At 39.3% G+C, this 19,786-nt stretch overlaps 5 non-coding genes across 5 annotated transcripts; 4 read left to right on the top strand and 1 right to left on the bottom strand.

The window, feature by feature from the left end:
* Positions 1 to 84: 84 nt before the first annotated feature.
* On the top strand, positions 85 to 157 carry Trnar-acg. Its single transcript has one exon. It is a non-coding gene; the product is annotated as a tRNA-Arg (tRNA).
* Positions 158 to 3,632: 3,475 nt separating this feature from the next.
* Positions 3,633 to 3,705, bottom strand: Trnar-acg. Its single transcript has one exon. It is a non-coding gene; the product is annotated as a tRNA-Arg (tRNA).
* Positions 3,706 to 16,264: 12,559 nt separating this feature from the next.
* Trnar-acg lies at positions 16,265 to 16,337 on the top strand. Its single transcript has one exon. It is a non-coding gene; the product is annotated as a tRNA-Arg (tRNA).
* Positions 16,338 to 17,689: 1,352 nt separating this feature from the next.
* On the top strand, positions 17,690 to 17,762 carry Trnar-acg. The gene has a single exon. It is a non-coding gene; the product is annotated as a tRNA-Arg (tRNA).
* A 1,343-nt stretch (positions 17,763 to 19,105) lies between these two features.
* Positions 19,106 to 19,195, top strand: Trnai-uau. Its single transcript is given in 2 exon segments — positions 19,106 to 19,143; positions 19,160 to 19,195. It is a non-coding gene; the product is annotated as a tRNA-Ile (tRNA).
* The last annotated feature ends 591 nt before the right edge of the window (positions 19,196 to 19,786 follow it).

The following is a 19,786-nucleotide window of genomic DNA, read 5'->3' on the forward strand; positions in this document are numbered from 1 at the left end:
AGTTAAATGGACTAAAATGAATTACCACGAGGCAACTATTGATGATTTTGAATATAAATGCTACGCTGCCTGTTCTTCGTCAAGGGCCCTGTGGCGCAACGGATAACGCGTCTGACTACGGATCAGAAGATTCCAGGTTCGAATCCTGGCAGGGTCGAGAATTTTTGGCCCTGGTTATTTTTGTTTTATGCTACCATTCTTCGTTGAGTTGATCATTATTTTATTCTAACATGTTTTTCATTATTTTTTTTTAAATGTCTTCCATTTCCTCCTACTTAATACTTCACTTTGTCTTCAAAAATGTTCTTTCCTCCTGCGTAGGTTGTCTAATCAATCTCTCGATTCATCCCATCTGCGGTTCCTACTTTACTCGCTCCCTAGAAAAATCTGATAGTGAACTGTCAATTTAATATTGGCCTCGGTTGGTTGAGATGGCGAGGTGAGTATTTATGTAATGCCATTGAGCATTGAGCATCTGAGCAGTGGCGTCTAGGAATATGCTTTAGGGGGATGAAGGGGCCTGGGGTGGGTACACCCCAGTCTCCAGGCAAGGGGGTTCCGGGAAAATTTTTGAAAAATGACATGCCTGAAAATACATTTGACTTAATTTTGGCACTTAAAATTTAACTTAAAGCAGATGCAGTTATTATACGTCAAAACTAGACAATAGTTCTAAATATTGTTTTTATTTCTCTGAGGATTTGGGGTGGGGATATATCCCCTCATCCCCCCATAGTTACGCCACTACAGTTGAGGCTAGGCAAAGTCATTTATGTCTTCGATTGGTGCAGGTAAACTTCTCCAACCATTCAGATCGCATTTATTGCAGATATTGTACTGTACATATTCTGTTCATGGAATACATATTAAGGAATCATTATCGTCATGGAATATATAGTACGTGGAATTGGAGAGGAACAGGCTGACTGATACATTGCTCCTTACGTGTTCTCTAACCCCTCCGAGTGGTTGTATTTTGGTCCTCCTTCCTCACATAAGTGGGTTCTGACGTCAAATTTATTTTATGAAATCACTGAAAAATAATTTACAATATTTGCTTTGGAAATAATCGTTACAAAAATATAATGGTGAAAAAATATTTTTCATTTTGCAGTGGAATATTTTTTGCTATTTATAGCCTTGTAAGTACCGTAGTATAATTAGGATTATTGATATGCTAGTGATCCTTTAAAAGTTCTCATACCTCTGCCCGATTCTTAATTATAACCCTTGACCTTATAACCCCCCTAGACTTCATCACTTCCCGTGATTATGGGCGCCCCAAAGAAAAGGTGTCCGTTGAAGGAATTGACTATGTGCACATGTATTTTTTAAAAATGATTTATATATTTCATTTCCTGAAATTTTCAAATAAAATTGTCATAAAATACGGCATTTGAGGGGTGTGAGGCCAAAGAAATGACATTTAACATGGGGCCCTGGGTGGCGATCCGCTATTTTAGATGAATAAATGTGTATGCGTTACGAAAAACCTACATTACAATGGCTGCAAAAAAAATCGACCCTGCCAGGATTGGAGCGTGGAATCTTCTGATCCCTAGAACGACTTGTTACCCGTTAGCCAAGTCTTCATAACCGATGGAGAAAATCTCAACGATACCACCCAAAGAATATGAAAAAGCAAGATTGAATAATTTCGAAAAAGGAGAGGACATTTTTGAAGAGCGAATTGAAGAACGGTATTTTGTTCAAATGCGTTACGACAAACTTGTAATACAACAGCTGCAAAAAAATACGACCCTGCCAGGATTCGAACCTGGAATCTTCTGATCCGTAGTCAGACGCGTTATCCGTCGCGCCCATAGTCAACGTGAGGAAGTTCTAATAAAATCGCTATGGCAATTGCCATCGTGCTTATGGTTTTGAAATAAGTTGCATAGCATTCTTGTGTTGTGGAATAAAAATTGAATGGCTGATGAATAATTTTTGACGATCATCAATTGAATATTTCCTCTATACGTATACTATAGCTGGTCGCATCCGAAGTCTAGTCGACTTCACAGAAGTTTGGCTTTCGCAAATCGAAATGTGGATGCGGATTTACATTTTATCTATTGAAACCTACCTCTAACCTAAATAAACGTGTATCTTTTCCTCATTTAGGCACTCAATTCAGCACTCGCTTGCCCTTTCCGGGAGTGAATTTATTATTTCTATGTTTGCATTAGAGGCCAGTGGCGTAGCGATGGGGATCCGAAATGTCAAAAACACAATAACTTTAGCCCATCATGAAAAAAAAACAAAATGTTGTGAACTCATGAATTTAAGAAAGATTTCTATGAAAAATGTTTTGTTTTTTCGATTATTAAAATGTCCTTAAGGTCCCAACCACCATCGCATTAATTATTAAAAGGGTTAAAATAAGTTTAAAACCCTCTACTTGGTACCCTGTTTATTCAGAAAATTTCCCCTTGGCTTTGGAACACCCCCCCGGAACGGAATTCCTAGCTACGCACTGCTTGGGGCATTCCTAGATATTTTCCTTGGTAATGAGTCTCCTAATTTATGATTGATTATTAAGGAATACCGTAGTTTGCACGTGTTGGCCAAGGTATTGAACGATTGGTTTGTTTCCTAGATAAGTTTAATTTTGATATCTAACGTGTGATCTTGAAATACAGCGATGTACGCGATGACGAATTTCCTTATAAGTTTATTATTATTATAGTATTCTACCGATTAAGGTAGATTTCCATGGAGTACTAAAGAAGTAATCTGGGAGCCTACCTTTCCTTCCAGCACTGCCTTCTTCAATTCACTGTAAGGCCTACTCCCTTTCAATCTATCTAAACATCATATTCTTTTCCTTCCCCTCCCTCGTTTACCTAACAGTCTACCCTCTAACACCGTTTTCAGCATCCTCTCCCTGCTTAGTAAGTACTCGCTCCATCCAAACCTTCTGTCTCCTCCGTATCTCATCTAAAAGCTTTCTCTCCTCGCCAACCATATCCAGCACTTCGGCGTTCCTTTTCCTCTCCGTCCATTTCACCTTCTCCATTCTTCTCCATACCCACATCTCTAATGCCCCCAATCTTCTCTCGTCTTCTTTCCTCAGTGTCCACGATTCCGCACCGTTGATAGCTACACTGCAGATCAAACTCTTCCCTAACATTTTCTTTAAACTCTTTCATGTAGACCGACCTTACCCAGTGGCGGATCCAGGGTCGTAGGACCCCCCAAATCGGATAAAATATTTATAATTTTTATTTGTTAAATTGATTTGGTGTCCTTAAATGTCTGAAAATTTTCAATTTCATCTGTTGTTAAGAATAAAAACGAAAATTTTCGCCCGAAATTGCGTGAGAAATGGGTATTTAAAAAATTTTACGCGAGAGAAAGCCCCACTTTCCAGGGGGGTATTCCACACTTTCCTCACCCAGGTCATGACCGCCCCTCAAATTTGTATGCTGTATCCGCCCCTGACCTTATCTATTTGGCCACTCGGACCTCGGAAGGTTTTTTGGCCTTGTGAACAGACCAATTGTCTTGACCGACAAAAAGGTTAAAAGTTACGTGACTTAATTAAATACATCCTTTTTGTGTCGGTTTTAACGGAAGTTCTCACAAATGCATTAAAACGAGCCTACTTTACAACGGCTGCAAAAATTTTACGACCCTGCCAGGATTCGAACCTGGAATCTTCTGATCCGTAGTCAGACGCGTTATCCGTTGCGCCACAGGGCCTGTTGATTTGACGGTGCTCCCGAAGGTTGTCAATTACAACGCGAGCGAGGGAGAAGAGGGTCTAAAGGCCGTTTTACACGGTACACGGAATTGCGCAATCAAAATTGCGATCAAGGCGCAATCAAAATTGCGTCGTGTAAAGCGGTGAATTGCTACAACACATGCGAGAATGCGTGGATGCGATACGGCAAAATAGCCCCTGTTCTAATTTCGTTCATGCATTCGCGCAATTCCACGCCATTTTAGAAATTAATGCAGCTCTAACCTGCGCAATTCCGTGCCCCGTGTAAAACGGTCTTAGGCTGCTATTCTGGATAAGCGTTGCAAAAAATAGCATATGCTATTCTGCGGGTCATTATTGCAACGACCCCGTATTCTGAATGACGTGTAGTAATAATTTTGTACGGAATAGCATCATGCTATTTCTTGCGCGAGCTATTTGGAAGCTCCGCCCCTTCCCGTATGAAAAACTTTCTGAACAGTTTGCGCAACCAATGAGGGAGAAGATATTTTATATATTTTTCTGTATTTTATGGAATATTGACTTGCAATTACAAATAATTGCTTCATTTGCATTTAAAAATTATATTAAACCGTGGATTTATATAATACGCTTTGAAAATCTCGTTTAGGAAATCAGCTGATTGTTGTTGTTTTGATAATATCACAATGGCTTCAGACAGGTGGGTTAGGGGCCTAAGTCCGTAACTTGAATTCTCCTTTCTCCGGAGAAAGTGTACTCTCCCGTAGTTTTCTCCCGACTGTAGTCCGTAACTCGGCGGAGAAAACATCAGTTCCTGGCCGCTACCGGAGAAAACTCTAATTCTCGGTATCGGATAGGAAGAGCAGATAGGTATGAAAAATATTGAATCCGAAGCCGGCGATACCGTGAAGAACCAACAGAAAAGCTTTGTTTCAAATAAAAAAACGAGAGGGAAATCAAACGATTCTCACCTGTAATAAGGGCTACTCGTTCATCATTAAAGTTAAACTTTCAAATAAAAGAAATTGATGCATCGAAATTATAATTGATAGTGGATAAATCGATTTAAATCCATCGCAGATATATTTGTTCATTAGTACACACAAAAGAGTATATTATACCATTGAAAAAGGAGAGACTAATGCGTAACACCAAAGCATTTTTATGTTTTAGATGTAGGTAATCTTGTATACAAACGGCCGCTGTATTCATTGATGATATATATGGCATATTTTTTTGCACTTCGGATGCTTACTTTCATTGGTGAATGCATGATGAGTATGGAAAAACATAACTATCAACGTCAGTATTACATGCATTTATCCTCGAAAAGCTGAAATACACAATGTGGGAGTGGAAAAAGAAAATTGAAAAACTTTACTATGCAGAAAAGAATCGTAAAGAAAACAACGTTAAGATAAATGTGTGAATGGTACATATTTATTCTTGCAAATACCTACGTGCCAGCAATAAGTAACATATGTTACAATCTCCCAAAATGTTATAGTTTAGGAAACACAACAACCTGCCTCGCTAATTTTAAAAATTTCAAATACTGACAGCGTAGAATAGCGAAAACATGGGGAAAATGGTTTACTAGAGGTATATATAGAGAAAACAAAGCAAAATTACCCTTACTTGTACATATTTATTGCTCATCATATCACATACAGCATTACAACGCACACATTTCTATCTTTTTAATACTTATAATCATTATATTCGGAATCAACTGTTTCAATAAATATCTTGGCTCACAATAAATATAAAACACTATTATGTAACACTAATAAAACATGATAATCTGTTTTCCAATCACTTTGCACACACGAAAAGAATTTGCACTCCTTGAAGTTCGAAAGGATTCTTTACACCTCACTTCCTACTCATCACTAACGACTTAGAATCAGATTACGTTATTTCACATTAACATTGCGAAGACAATTAAATGAATAGGTTGAAACAAATTGCTAAACCAGTTATTGTAACACCAACAAACTTCGAATTTCACTATCACTCTCACCGTAGCATGACCAAAACAAAAACAAACAACAACACAACGAAATGCGTGAAATGTAAACATTGCCAAGCTCACATTGCTCACATCTCACAACGAATTGGGAATTGGTAATAGATGCAACACGTAATAAAATCAAACAGAACTTAGAAGCGAACAAACGAATGAACATTAACAGGCGTTCGATGTATCCCTAAAGTAAGACTTGTTCAAATATGAAACATATCCCCTTCGCAATAGTTAGATACCTTTCATCGTAATGTATACAGTTGATTCGTAGCCTAAGTTATATACGTGCGAAATAATTTCGTCGAAGATGTTACATTCACAACACACTTCACTTCATCGTCTATGTGCAATCAATTCACTAAGGGGTTCACTAAGGACACAAATTTTTTTCACTTATACTAGAGGCACAATGAAAGTTCACTGCACGTAGTTTCCTTGCAAATGCAGCCATACAAAAGTTTCTATCCTTGTCACTAATTACACTACATACGTTGCCTGCCTAACTTGAAGAATGCATTTTCGTGTTCTATTTTGTCACAAATACGTAAAAAACCATATTAGAATACAATTAGAACCGCAGTACGATCGCCCACAACGGTCCGCCATTGGTATTTTCCTCGTTTCTCCTATGGAGAAAATGAATCGCCGGGTCCCGGGCGGGTGACTCCGAAGCTCCCGTCCAGGGCGCGTCAGTTTCTCCAAATCGCGTTACGGACTTCAGTCGGGAGAAAGATACTCTCCAGGAGAGTCAGTTTCTCCGTTACTGGGAGAAAGTTTTCTCCGTTACCGGGAGAAACGAGTTACGGACTTCAGTTGGATGAAACTGGAGCTTCACGAGTCTCTTTTCTCCCAACTCGGGAGAAAACGAAGTTACAGACTTAGGCCCTAGGTCATAATTTTACTGTTATAATGATGATTTATCGGGCATAAATATTGAATCATTTACCTATATCCGATCGGTCCTTTATCGTGAGATATATGTTATGCGAAATAATCATTGAAAGCTAAATATGTTTGATTTTCTTCGTAATTGTCTTAGGCTTCGAAGTCTGTCTGTTCGTTGCATGTCAAAATAAATATGTACCAACTTTTATTGCTTTGATCGTGACGATATAGCTTTACTGTAAGGACTAGAAGCTTTCGTTTTTAATACTAACTTTATATTATATGACTCCCTAATTTCAGTATTCAATCTCTGTTTAGGAACTGAAGTAGGTGGCAACGTCACAGCTGTGCTTTCATGTATTACGATGGGATAGTATCGATATTTCAGCTGCAGATTTGGAAAAAGCAGAGGGAGGTGATAGTGAATTTGAGGATGATGGAACATCTGTGAAAAAGTGAATCTAGCAATAGTGAATCGTGTGGAAAGTGCTGTTGTGTCAGTTATCATTGTTTTCGTATCAGCTGATTATAATGTGCTCACTGAAATTTTTTATAGACCCTGAACTGTGCCGCTATACTGAAAATTAATTGTGTGAATAACTTGCTTGGCTATAGAGGAAACAATTTGTATTGAATTCCACATGATATATATTGCGTTTATGATGTACATGAATATTCCATTAAACGTTTGTGGTGAATCATATTTGTTCGGAAACTTTATTGCTGTTCGGAGAAATCCTTTGTTTTCAAGCAAGTAATTCAAGTCGACTGCCCCTGTTATAATTTAGTAAATTTTAAGTTTTAATTGTAGAAGGTAGCGAATAGTGGGGAAAATAATTTCGACTCGTTGCATGTATTTGTATATACTGTCCAATTGAGGAAATGAACGGCTGATCAAAGTATATGGTATTATAATGGTAATATATGGTTTTCATTGAAAGCTATAACTATTATTATATTTGGCGAGTTAGTGTGTTAACACAAGCTTGAAAATTTTCAAGAATCGACCTCATAGCCTACATTGAGGATATTTTTAGTAGCAAGTCAAGTGATGAAATAAAATTATGAGTTGTAAATATGAATAAAACACGGAAAATTTGGGCTAATCGTAGTAATTCTTTGCATTAATTGTTATTGTTTTCGTACTGTCGATGAAGCAAGCTTGTGCTTCATATATTAAGCTCGAATGTTAATTTCTAACCAATTCACTTAACTAGTTAAATATTCATCACTTATGCTACTATTATTTAATTAAAATAAAGCAGATATCATTTTATTTTTGGCTATTAATCCATTTTTCAATACTTGATTATGTTACTTTAACCTCAGAAAAACAATTCGACATCGCAATGCGCACGTTTTCAGGGTTGCAATACCGAATAGCTCGGCCTCGAAGACCGCGTAATATTATAGCAAGCCTACCGGTTGCAATTCGCCGTTCAGAATAGTGAATTGCTACGGGCCTATGCTATTCTGAGAATTATGTCTTCCGGTGTAGTAAAAACACGAATTGCAACCGTTCTGAATACCAAATAGCATAGGCGTTGCAATACGCTATATTATAGCAACATCGGTTGCAATATCAGAGAATAGCATAATGCTATTCCATCCAGAATAGCAGCCTTAATAAGGGTTTGCTTCGGACTGTCCGTGTCATCCGCCTTGGTGGGCCCCCCTCAATCTACTCTGACCGGTCTTCCACAGGAGCACTGGTGATCATCCTCTCGGGTGGAAGCGGCAATAGATCTTATACCACTTTTTGTTGGCATATTCTCTAACTAGAGGGATCGAGCTGGTGTGGTGGCTTGAGTGTTGGCTTCCCACCCCGTGGGCTCGGGTTCAAATCCCGGAGTTGGCAGAGAATTTTCAGAGACTGCTCGATCCACGCTTGAACGTTGTGTGGAGGACATTTCGAGCGTCCGTCGGATGGGACGTTAAACCGTGGTCCCATTGGCGCCTTTCATGAAGAATGGGCTAATGCCGACGCCGGGTTTCTCTCCACCCTTACTTACGTTCCCTTCCCTCATGGTGGAAATGACCTCAGCTGTCGGTCGCCTTCTCCAAATAACACCACCATTTTCTGTGTTTGGAATTTCAAATCAGTGGGTTTAGTTTAAAATAATTCGGAGGTGAAAAGCTTTGGACTGTCAACTTATATGAGTCATACTCCTCTTTTAATGTGATTTTCTCTTTGGTCATTGATTTTAGGGCACTGGATATCTTAAGCCCGAATCACATGATAATTTTTTTCGTCGCGAAAAGTGATCACTATCGCGATCACTAGAGTGATCGCTCGCAAAGGATCGTCGCCGGCAATTGCTTCCCGCGATCGCGATGAGGATCCCCATCGCTATTTTTCATCACTCGTCCGGTCGCTTTTTCCGTCGCTAAAATCGTCCCTAAAACCCCATATCAGCCAATCGGAACGCATGCCCGTATGGAGTGATTGCAGCGCAACGTTTGACAATCGGGGGAGCGACGTAGATAAACAAACACGCTGTATATTTTCGTTATGCGAGTCCCATGACAACGAGCTGTGACATTGAAAGTGATGCGAAAGCCGACGACGGGAGGGACCGTGTGATTCAGAAAAATGATCATTACAGCGATCGCTTTTCGCGACGGGAAAAGTGATCGCGATAGTGATCACTTTTCGCGACGAAAAAAATGATCGTGTGTTTCAGGCTTTATATCAGTGGCTTGCCCTTGCGTCTGTGTTGGATTTAATCCAATGATTTTTTAATCATCTTTTTAAAGAGCGTGGTGCTCAGCATTTTGTGGAGACCATCAAGAAATCTTGTGTTATTGATGTATTTGCATCGATTCTGTTATTTTAGGTCTAATCAGGTCTTCAAAGATGGCTCCACAATTGATGAAATTATAAACGCCTATTCGTGGAATTCCAATACTGATAGAATTGGAGAGGAGAACTCGGCGGGATCCTACTTTGCGACGAATAATAATGCAGAATCAGACGAGGAAAGCTGTTTATTTCTTCTTGTCTCCCCCGGAAACGGCGCCAGTAGTGTTGTTAGATTGGGAAGGTGGGGTTTCAATTTATCGGCGATGTCATTCCATTTTCCTTCCCAGTGAAAACCTAGTTTCCATTCGCAGAATGTTTCTCTTCCCCAATCTCTAAAGGATGACGATTTCGGGGCACTTTTGTTTGTTCAAGTGCCCTTAGGAGTAGCTCGAACTAAACAAGGAAGCGTTTGAAAGGAAGTAGAAGGAGAGCATTGCTTTCTGGAAGCGGGGTGGAGGTCGTTCAATATTAATTTCGCTTTTCATTAACGGATACACGTCCTCCTTCTGGGAAGAGAGCTATTCACACATTGACTGTTGATGCCTCGCGATTTGAGTAACTATGGCCGATTGTGAACGTAAACCATCAATGAAAACAGGGCATTTTGAGTAGGAATCTGATATACTTCAGGAGGAGGTAGGGGAGACAATTTTGAGCGTTTTTTGACCATAAAAATTGGGTCGCAACTCCTTAGTTACTGAGCTACGGCAACGAAAACATTTTTGGGATGCACTTCGCAGTTACCATGAAAACAATTTTTCTTGGATATTCAGACTTTTCGACATTTCATTTACTTAATACTCTGAATTTATTAGGACATAAAATAATTGCAATTGGGATAGAATGTGCGATTATAATTGCCTTAAGTAATTAATCTCAAAATAGATGAGAGTGCGCAATCGTGTTGTTGATTAATTAGCTCAGTATTGTTGGTTATTGAGGTCAAAAATTAATTGCTTCAGGCAATTATAATCGCTGTGGTTTTTCTGTGGTTCCACGTTCCGTATCTATGGAGTGCCACTGCACTGACGAATGTTGTCACATTCCGTTTTATTGTCTCCTTGAAATAATGATGTCAGATTTTAAGTCAGTGCACTTTGCTTTGCAAAATGGTTTTGAAATTGATGTTGGTGTTATTCGATGTTTTTTCCTGCTATTGGCCTGTCCATAACTGATTGGCAAAACCTTAACCTGGCCCAGCAGCTACGAAATTTACACGAGAATGCAGAATGCTCGAATGGTCGCATTGATATTCCGCACATTTTATGAACGTCGGGCAGGGTCGATAAAAGGTGAATTAATCCGTATGTCCGTGTTCCGCAAATGATCGGTTGATAGATATTCCGAGCGGGAGTGGGTACTATGCGAAGGATATTCCTGATAGGTTCATTGTATGCTGGGTGATAGGTATATGACATAGTGTGAAAATGTGCTGTGCTACTGATTAATTAATTAATACTGATTACTGATTATTTTACCATTAATTTGCTTAATTATGCTTAATAATCCGCCACTGATATGTTGACATAAATGCGAAAAGCGAAAGGCTACATATAGCGTGCAAAAATAAACACCTACTATGAATATAAAGGGTTTCTTTGCCACCTATTGGCATGGAGAAGTGAAAAAACACTTCCGCTTAGCCTGTCAGATCCATTGCGCCCGACGGAAGGTTAAAGCTCAACATTATGGTTATAAACAATAATTACGATTAATCTAAGTGTGATAGGCATTGTTCATGTTAATTTTTATTCTTAATCAATAATATTATAAACTGATCAACAATCGTTGCTCTCAACAATCAAATCAAATATCCTCCTGGAATACATAGATGCAAATGGCAGAAAGCAGTTATTCGTATTTTGACCCTATTCCACCAATTTTAAAAATGTGAAAAAAATTAGGATTATAATTTAAGTTAGGGGAAACAACAAATATCTTTTTCGGCGTGTCTATTGTTTCCTAAAATTTTTAATTTAATTTAGTTTTCGGTTAAAAAATTTAAAAAAAATCAGGATAGTAGACCATAATAGTATACACAATTTAAAATCAAGAAAACGATTTTACTAAAATAAAAACTGGAGATATGGTTAAAAAACTAAAAATCGTGTTTCAATTTTTTCTGGGGTTATTTTCCATTGTTGAGGTCTGAAACTTTGGGTAAACACATAATTTTGAATGCACTATAAGTGTATATTTTTTATTTCTCAAAATATCGGGGGGAACCTTTCACCGTCTTAACCTTTCTTTAAAATCTCTGGTTTAATATATTTTATGATTTACCTCTAATAGTAGAAGATAAAAAAATAAAAAACACGCTTTTTCCAAAAAATCGAGTTTGGATCAAAACTCAATGATCATGGCTCGACCTCGATTTCCCCGATCTATAACTATTAAAACTCGATTTTGGAACTCAATCGAAATCGATTTCTCCATCACGAAACCCGACCGCGTGTGGCGATGGAGAAAAGAACTCTGCCATCGGCGTCTCCCGTGCGGACGGAGAACGACAACGCTCCTAACATGACGTAGTGGAGCGTTAAATTGCCCTGCCCACCGCAACTGACACTCCCGTTGTCGCCAGCGTTCGCGCGTGCTTTCACACGAGTGCGTATTTTTGGAAGAATCGCTCGCAGGACGTCAGAGTTGTCGAAGCGACATCACGCTTCATTGATCCGGTTCCACGTGCATCTCGCCGGTTGAGTCGACTGCAACACGTGAGAATTCGTAGGAAAAATGTACATTGACAGGGGATCGTGTGTGGGCGTTGATTCAGGGTACCAATTACACACCTTTTTTTACGCTAGTGCACAAGGAAAGAAGGGTGTATTGTTTTTTTTTATTACACGCTTTTTCTCAACTTGCTTAGTCGATGGAAACCTGTAATTGATTTTCGACTCACTTCCCATTGTTGCATCGGCATGGAAGTTTGCACAATTGCTTGCCTGTGGTGACAAAACTTCATTCAATAAACAATAATTTGAAATTTTGTTCCATTGTGATTGCATTAATTAACTAAATTTCCATGTGGAAAAATCGATCTAAATTTTCTACATAGATGACGTTAGTTATATTTTTTAGCAGAAATTTCTCCACCATCTCAGGTTTAATATATTTTATGATTTACCACTAATAAGTAGAAAATAAAAAATAAAATAAAAAATACGCTTTTTCCAAAAACAGTCGAAAATACACAAAAATGTAAAAAATGAAGCATTTCTTAGCTCGGAAAATAAAGCGCCGGTGCCAATCCTTACCTATCAGGCTCTTCTGCAATAATTTATAATAAACCCAATATTAGCCATAAATAGGGTAGTTTCCTTCATCAAAGAAAACGAAAGACATTGATTGCGATGCGTTACCCACTATTAGTGTATTCATAATATACATATTATTTGGTTTTAGAAATCCCAGTTCAAAGGAATGGCAACGGTCAATTTTAACCGCATTTGAAAAAGGCCAGATTGGCGCCCATGCGATTCCACTCCACGTGACGTCACAGGGACCTAGTTTCTATACGAGTAGATAGGAGTTTTACATCGTCTGAGATTACCAATGCATGCATGAGGCACAGAGCTCAGGGAAACGTCTCTTCATAATCACCTATTAACACTGCCTATGGTCGGAAAGTTTCCATCGTTTGATAAGGTAGTAATGATCATTATTTAATCCAAGCGCTACCTGCTAGCAGGGTACTCTGCTACCTGATAGCAGCCTGCATCACAGCGGCACACATTTTCTCGCCCCAAGGTTACCTCACTCGGCGACAGCGGGAACCAGAATGACGTCACACGGGCTTTTCCCAGCATTCATACTTAGCCGTCGCGTTTTCGCGCGCTTGAAAATTTTCACGTTTGATTTAATCGCGAAAAATAGTTATCGTCATTTAAAAATTTAAAAGCGTGAAATACGAATTCCAGGAGTAATAATCCTTCGATTAAGGCAATAAAAAAATAAAAGGAAACCACCCTATTATCCGTCACTTAGCGTGAGATTTCAGTACCCACACGTCGATGGTGGCGTTAAATCAGCTGATTTGTTAAAGCTGCATATCATAACTTTATTATTCAATATAAAGGCCATATAGGCTATTTTTGAATAAATAAATACACATCTGAAGGCTGAGTGTATTGCAGCTCTACCGTTGGAGTTTTCACATAGCGTCCGATTACCCCGATGAATTTTTTTTACCGCGATTGCCATAAGGTGTTATTTTCACATACTCATTCGACTATTCGCGGGTTTCTGAGTAATTGCCTCACTCTAGGAAATAGGAGATCATCTTCCATATGAGAGGCGAGAAAGAGTTTTGTTCCTCAAAGCTGAATTCTTAACTCTCCATTTCAAATATTTTAATTAGCTTTGCTGGGAATGTGTATATATCAGTGGCGAATACAAGGGAGGAGCCCCGGCCCCCCTCGAAGTGGAAAAAAAATAATCTGAATAAACATAAGAATAATGCGCATGAGAAAATAGTATAATGGTATTTTAAGTAACAATACTATTTTAAGTAACAGTAGTATTTTAAGAATCAACCCAGTAAATATTTATTTTCTTCCTGAATTTAGCCACCAAAAACTAAAGTAAAACATTTATTGTGATTACTAATCACTTATTATTGGTATTGCTTCTTCCCAATTATTATCTATATTCGCCATATATATCCTGATAATTTACATGGACTGAGAATTCGAAGCCAGTAAGGCATTTTCCGCACGTTTCGCACGCTGCGCTTCACGCTTCGTCGCTGTTTGCCTGAGTAGGGGTTTGGGGAACCTCCACTCTCCGTCCATTAAGCAGGGGAACGTGGACTGCACGCTTGCTTAAGCCACTCCCGTGAGCGCTCGTCCGACTGCGTGTTTGTGTTTTGCGTACAGGATGTGCGCTAGCGTCAAACTGAACTGGAGTGTGACGTCCGTCCGTTTCTCTCTCTCGAGGAAAACCGTACGTACGTGCGTCCTTATGCAAATTCGTTGCATTCTCAGGATAAATATCGCGAACAGTACTGTGGAGGATTCTTTTACTGTGCACCATCGCCGAAGTGTGCGAAAGTCGCCCTACGAAAGGTAGGTTTGCCCTTGGCGTTCGTGAAGATGATCACATCTCCCATAACGTATCAAAGCGATTATAAAAACTTCACTATCACTTGACACTGGTTTTTCTTTATTGCTTATATCTCAATATGGCTTCTTGCACAACAATACTTTTTACCATCTCCAAGGCGCCAACTCAGCCTAAAGACTAAAGAATCATAAAGCTAATAAAAAAAACAACAAATAAACATAAAAAACGAGGCAGAAATATAACATATATGTAAAACATGTATAAAATTTGAGTCATGCAAAAAATATGCCTCACCCATCACCTCCACAATTTGTCATGGCTCAGTTCTTCTCTTAGGAAATATATACATGGGCTATTTCATTTCACCCTCTTTAAAACTGAATACCCTGCACATCTTTTTTCCGCGTTTAAAACTAAATCAGCCTCTGATTCTCGAACCACTAGAACTGATCCTTCCCACCTCCTTCGCCCCACTATTCCTCGCGTAAATATTATGTAATAATATGCATTAACCGCCGTGATGCGGACATATTTGAGGACCGTTCAAAATGGCCTTGACAGGAGGACTCAAGTTTCAATGAAACAGACTGGTGACTCCTCTATCTAATCCCATTGCGGCCAAGAAAGGCCCACGATAATATATGGATTGAATCGTTCCCTTGGAAATTATGTATGTAAAGGAGCCCTCAATATGGCTGATCGGGACCCAAAATCTGAGAGAAATGGGGTTGGTGTGGGCGCTAGAATGTTCCTTTTATTTTAATTTCATTTCATCGTCTCGAAAGAAGGCACTTGTAGCGGGGGATTTAACATAGAAGAACGTATCACATAGAACAGCGATCACAAACACCCATGCCCTGAATGGGGCTACCTACCCAGGCGGGGCTCAAACCTCCAATCTTCGATATGGCCGGCGAGGACTAGTAGGCCAGCGATGTTATATCCCCATCTCGTGGGGCCAGGTTCTAATCTCCGGGGCAGAGATTTCTCAGAGGTTAACCGATTCCTCCTATTGTGCTTTGTGGAAAGCACCCCAAGTTCAAAACTTCGTCCGTTAGATGGGACGTTACGCTATGGTCCCCTCGGCGCCTTTCGTTAAGAGAGGGCTAATGTCGATTATGGGTTTCTCTTCACCCTTCCCTTCTGTAAGCTGCCCCATTGCGAAAATGACCTAAGATGCCACCTCCTCGAAATACCCGTCTACCAACAGCCGAGGTCAATTTTATGAACCCTACCTTCGGTGTAATTATTATTAAAGAATTCTATCGTTTAAATCTGGTTTACATGTTACATTTAGCGAAATGCCCCGCCTGCCCCCTCTCCACAAATTAACTTTCCTCTTCAATTCACAATACAGCCTAATTCCTTTCATCCCTATGAATCCCCTTCCTCCTTATTCTTCTTTAAGTCAAAATCCTTAGTCTACTCCGTATTTCATAAGTTTCTCCACCATGTGTATCACTTCGTCGTTCCTCCTCTCCGTCCACCTCACCTTGTCCATCGTCTTCCATACCCAGATCTCGAGCAGATCCGGTAAGTTTTCCATTTTCCTATTCGTCCAAGTTCCGCACAAGTTTAGTGCTACAGTCCAGATTGCTTCAGCCAAACTTCTGTGGAGTCGACTAGACGTCGGATTGGACCTACTACAAGAAATAGACGATTGACAATCGTCAAGAATTACTCGTCAGCTATTCAATTTTTATTTCGCAACGCAAGAGTGATACGCTACTTATTTCACAACTGTAAGCACGATGGGCTACCATAAGCATTTTATTAGAACTTCCATGGAATAACATAGGGCCCTGTGGCGCAACGGATAACGCGTCTGACTACGGATCAGAAGATTCCAGGTTCGAATCCTGGCAGGGTCGAATTTTTTTGCAGCCGTTAAAATATAGTTTCGTCGTAACCAGATCCGGCCATAGGGCGGGGCGATTTCCCCGGGCCCCGCGTTCGTGAAAAAAATTAAAATATAAGATAGTTTTGAAAACGCAATTTCAACTATTACTGTATTGTTAAGTCCATGCTAGACAAAAAATAATTTTATGAAAAAGGAATAATAATGCAGTAATTTTTATTGTGCATACGTTTGTCACATACTTAGCCAGAGAGTGGTAGGGATTCAAAATGCTCGAGTTTGTAGATGGGGTATAGAGTTCAATATTTTAAGTGAAGGGCCCCGCATTGAAGGTTCGCCCCTAGCCCCGCACCTGCTAGGGCCGGCCCTGGTCGTAACCCAGCCGGCACAGCCCATACCGCATCTATATGTGAAGTGGATGCAATGCGTGACAGAATGCGCTAGGTACCAAATATCCTTCTGCCATCCTTTGCTAGTTGCGCCTATGAATGCCATATTTTTCATGATGTGGTTTAATACTTAAAAATATCTGCAAGTCCTCGCATTAATTATTATAAAATTTCAAGAACTATTATTATTATAATTATTCATTGTATTCAAGATTTTCACGGACATACGGAAGTAAATTTTCATTCCGCGTTTCGCTCTACAAAATTTCTTCGGAAATTGTACTATCTTGCTTTTCCACATTAGTCAGGTGGCTATATTGTGTAGGGAGTGTCAGAATAAGGAAAAGATACAAGTTTCTTTATCTTGGAGGAGGGTTTTGATTGATACTTGTAAATCCGCATCCACATTACGATTTGCGATAGCCAAACTTCTGTGAAATGGACTAGACTTTGGATGGTACCTTCTATAGTATCGAATCAGGGTCCAAGGGGGAACCTTACAAGGGGGGACCCTTACAAGGATACAACACACCGGGGCCGGTACCCAGTAATTCAACTGATACGTCTGATCACCGGGGGAGGGGAATGGATGGGAAGGAAGAAAGGAGGGAGGCGCCGCCGCGGTAGGAGCCCGTCGGAGAGGATAGAGATGGAAGGGAGGGGATAGGGAAAAACCACCGCCAAGAACGACTGGTCCCACTGCAAGGGAAACCATTACTTAATTTACCAATGACATTGGAGGATTTTTCTGAGGAGAAAAATCCAAAGATCATTTCGTTGGATGAGGTACTATTAAACTATAGAATGCTACTATAGTATATGTATACAGGAAATATTCAATTGATAATCGTAAAGAATCTCTCGTCAGCCATCCAATTTTTATTCTGCAACACAATAATGATGCGTAATTTCACAACTATAAGCACGATGGGAAATCCCATAAGTATTTTATTAGAACTTCCACTTATTATCAACGGGCCCTGTGGCGCAATGGATAACGCGTCTGACTACGGATCAGAAGATTCCAGGTTCGAATCCTGGCAGGGTCGTTATTTTTTTCTGCTGTTGTACAACAGGTTCGTCGTAACTCGCAGCGCTCTTCAAAATTTCCTCTCGTCTTGGGCAGTCATACAATCTTACTTTTTCACATTCGTCAGGTGGGCTTACCGAGATTTTTTTCAATCTTTCATGAGGTCATCTTCTAACATAGCGCAAGGCCTAGTGTATTATTGAATAATTCTCATAACTATTATTATCGCTAGTCTCCGGACCAATAGATATTGTTTTTTAGTCTTACCTGCTCTTGGATGTTGTTTTGCCTTTTATTTTATGGGATGATTCAAGTGATGGTTAAAAAGTGCAATTCTCTCGTGTGATACCTCCTGAAATATCCATCCTTATATTTTATTCTATCTAACTTACGATAATGGAAAGCGTAGTGGACTATGTAAATTGTAAACTACATGTAATGTAGGGAAAGATGTAGTAGATTTGTATGGAAATTTATATAGTCTTGGGGCATAGGTTAGGGAAATGAAATGCAAAAACAAATGTTTGCCGGCGTTTCGATATTTTCTTATACCTTATTCAGGGCTTTTAATAATGTTTACTTAAAATTAATACATGAAGGCATGAACGATTTTTACAATGATATTTTTTACAATAATAAAATAAAAAATGCAAAAAGAATTCTATTATACATTAATGAAAAAAGATACCAGAATTTTGATATGTACATATTTGTTTGATAATAATCATCCCCTCCATTGAAGAGTGCGTTGTTTTGTTGTCGATTTACCACTACAATAATTTTCTTGGTAAATCTCAACGTTTTATTGTTTAAGCTCAACCGGTTCAGGCGTAACATAGTGGAATTTCAACATCTGGTCGAAGGCTATGTTTCATTCCACTGCGCTGACAAATCCAGGTAGAGTTTGGCCTGATATACTCCGCGATTAAGTTCCGAATAGATAAGTCAAAATAAATAGTTTTTTTAAAAATCATCAGTGCATTGCATTAAAGATTAGAGCTCGGACACCCCTTTTCCTTAAAAGTGGTTCTCTCATTTTTCCAATACTTTTTTCAATTAAAACGAACTGAGTGGCAAATTAAAATTTCCTTTCACTTTTCCGAAAACGGGTTTCGCTTCCAAAGCTTTATGTAATGAAATTTGGGAACAGAATGGAGACCATATATGTGTCTCTTTGTAAGAAAGCTTCCATAAAATCTCGCGAGCCCTAATTCCACTTAAATTTTACTGTTGTCCGTGTCATATTGTGAAGTCGTTCGCTGCGAGCGATAAGAACAGTCGGACTAGGACGTAATGGCGCTGGCCTTAACATTCTTATCAATAGTCGGTCCGGAACGGCTACTTGGGCCGTTTCGTCGTTGAGCTCCAGTGGCGCAATTGGTTAGCGCACGGTACTTATATGACAGTGTCCGAGCTATGCCGGGGTTGTGAGTTCGAGCCTCACCTGGAGCAATTTTTTTTCTGGGCGGAATGATTCATATAGTTCATGATATTTTCTGTCATTTACGCTCCTCGCTGAAATATCATGTCACATATTTTTTCGGTATTTTTATACAGCATTTTTATTTCATTCGTCATCCTCTCCTTTTAGCGGTATGAAAGCAAGGTAGTTATCATATATGTCAGTTTTCCTTTTACAGTGGCGTAGCCCGGGGGGGACCCGGGGGGTCCGAAATTTAAAAATACAATTACCTATTGTCCTTAATAAAAGAAAACAAAATATTGGAAAATCAGGAATTTACGAAATGTTTCTTTAACAAATTTAGTTTTTTCGATCATGCAAAGTGTTAAAATTAGTTTAAAACCCATTACTTAGTGCCCGTTTTTTCAAAAATTTTCCTCCCTGGTTATGGACACCCCCCCCCCCGAACGAAATTCCTGGCTACGCCACTGTCTTTTTACTATGTATAGTAGCAGAATTCTTAAAATTGAATGCATAAACGATAGGATAATAAAAATAATCGCTGGATTGAATAAATGGATATTTGTATTATATATTGATGGCACCAGTTCTGTTGGAACAATGGATGATTGCCCCCAAAC

Source organism: Ischnura elegans, chromosome 6, assembly GCF_921293095.1.
Source record: "Ischnura elegans chromosome 6, ioIscEleg1.1, whole genome shotgun sequence".
Taxonomy (NCBI): domain Eukaryota; kingdom Metazoa; phylum Arthropoda; class Insecta; order Odonata; family Coenagrionidae; genus Ischnura; species Ischnura elegans.